Genomic DNA, 2500 nt, shown 5'->3' on the forward strand with positions numbered 1-2500 from the left:
TTGCTGCGAGATGACATAAGTTAAAAGTTGGAATGGCTATACGAAGAATTTGGAAAGGCTTTCATTCGCTCCGGGGAGCTGATCTGACTGAAAAGGAAGGCCGAAGCACTGGCTCTCGGTCCGGTAAGAGCTCAACTACGGGAAGAAAAGAATTAGCGAATCAGATTGCTTACGACTCAGGGACGAGCGAAGGTCAGAATCCTCAACAAAACAAGGTGTAGGGGCGATCATTAGATTGAGTATTCAGGACTGGGAGCACCCCAACCAGTGAGCTGTGATGCGGCCTTCCTTCGCGACAAGGGTAGGGCTTACGAAGCAGAAGAGCTAAATTTCAAAGCGGCTGAGGAGCTAGAGGAGAGGGATGGGAAGCTAGGCTAATCGAACAGACCTGACAGACTCTACTTCGCTGACTAGACGGAATAGCGCCAGAGTTGGCGTTGAATTTACCTTCTCGCAAAGGCTGTAAGACCTCGCCCGAATCGACTTTTTTCTTATCTTTGTTTCTTTCTGTCTGTGGGACTGGCTAACCAATGAGATAGACCAGGTTCAAACTCAAGCTTGCCATTCAGAGGAGTTTATCCTGTCCTGTGCATTCAAAAATCTATCGACCAAGAGTCCCCCTCATTCTGTCCACCGTGATATTAGCCTGAAAGTAGTCGAACCTGGTTCACCTCTGTTACATGTTCGATCAAGGAAGTCGAAAATCAATTGATAGAAATAGCTTAAAAGAGGGTGAAATGTCAGTCTTTACGTTCCTATCCGCATTGTCATCAGATACGTTCCTCTTCATAAAAGGACAAGAAAGAGGAGTGGTACCCAAACGGCTGACAAGAAAGAAAGCACACCAACTGTTCTGTCACTGTCCTAATATAGAAAGTGTGCAGTGAGTGAGAGTTCAATCACTCTACGCTCTTCTTTCGAAATTCTCGAACATAAGAGCTTGAGGCTTCTTTTCAAGCTGAGTAGAAATATCATAAGAGAATCAAGTAGCGTAGAAAGGATTTTGATTCGAGGCTTGCGTCAACAAACAAAGAAAAAAAGCTTTCTCCGAGAAGCTTTGACTTTTGTCGAGATTGGGTTTGGTGTTCAGTCTACCGAGATCGAAAAGAATGAATGCATTGATTGCATTTCAAGTTTGATGTCAAAAGGCAGGAGAAAATCTCGTATGTGAGCAGTGAAACTGAATGCCCTCTCAAGGCATATCTCGTCTTCCTGAATGGAGTGCGCGGGAAGAGAAAAACCTCAGATAATTGCAGTAGCACTACACAAAATTCTAGTGGCATTCTCCCTTAATTGAAATGGAAAAACTCTTAATTATATACTAGAAATTAGTATATTAGTATAAGGTATAAATAAAATCTCCCATGAATAGGCAAGTCACAAATTGGATTCGCACACTAAGAGTTTCCTTTTTCTTAATTTGGTTTCTTTCTTTGATTTATAGAGACACCATAGTGTTGTTATTTCACATAGTCCAAATGGACTTATTAGTAGCTACTATAGGCTCTCAGCCTCTAGACTTTGAGTTTTTTGACTTTTTCGACAACGGAGCTGACAGTTCCACCAATCTTCCGGCCTTGGAACCGCTGGAATCGTCGTCAAGTTCCGACTCTTTTACCGCAAATCCGTATGCGAATCATCCATATGAAATCTATCAACGCATTCGGATTTTGGAAGCGCGAGACTATTCTAATTTGCCTCCGCAGAATAATCAAGGGATTATGAAAGTCTAGTGCGGGAGAACTTGTCTCGAGCTGGAGACATGGGACAGGAGTTTTTACAAAACCATTTATGAGCGAGAGTATTTTGAACTCAGAGTGTTAGAACGGAAGGGTCTCCTTCAGGATAGACTGACCAATCTAATACTTAGTGAGCAAAATATTGGTCGCATTTGGAACTCTCCCCCTATTCTGATATAAGAAGGAAGCCTATCACTTCATTCAGGATAGGTTCCCCCCTGTCTTTCTGAACTCTCTAGACCTTCCCCCGAACCGCTTCTAATAGAGGAGAACCTTAATTCTCTTCGTTCTCTTGTAACCAACTTAGAGCGGGACCATAGCTTTTACCCGGGAATTCTATCGCCACTTTACGGATGAAGAGTTCAGGCGTTCTGTGGGTCTCCCCCTCCCCTAATTTCTCTCCTTTTCTCTTAGCGTGCACAGTTTGCTTGCATGCCGCTTTAGGCACATCTCTCTTTCTTAGTTTCACGCTGGCCTAATTGAATGAAAGTCAGTCTTTTAGTAAGCGTATATAAGCAGCTGTTTAGTGTATAAGCAATTTCTTAGTGGCCGCACCGAAAGGGCTGATAAAGTTAGTGAGGTTCCTGCTATGGTGAGGGATAAGGAAACTCAAATCCTCATTCTTACCCGGGAAAGCACTCTTCTTCCCCCTACGGAGAGTGAAGTGACCCAACAAGCAACGGATTAAGCGTTAGCGAAAGCCGTTGCTTGTTCCAGCTCGAATAAAGTAGCCCTGGCGTCTCAAGCCCTCTCCAGCTTAT

Source organism: Prosopis cineraria, unplaced genomic scaffold (genome assembly GCF_029017545.1).
Source record: "Prosopis cineraria cultivar Desert tree isolate PC_DT_omini unplaced genomic scaffold, ASM2901754v1 PC16, whole genome shotgun sequence".
Lineage (NCBI taxonomy): Eukaryota > Viridiplantae > Streptophyta > Magnoliopsida > Fabales > Fabaceae > Prosopis > Prosopis cineraria.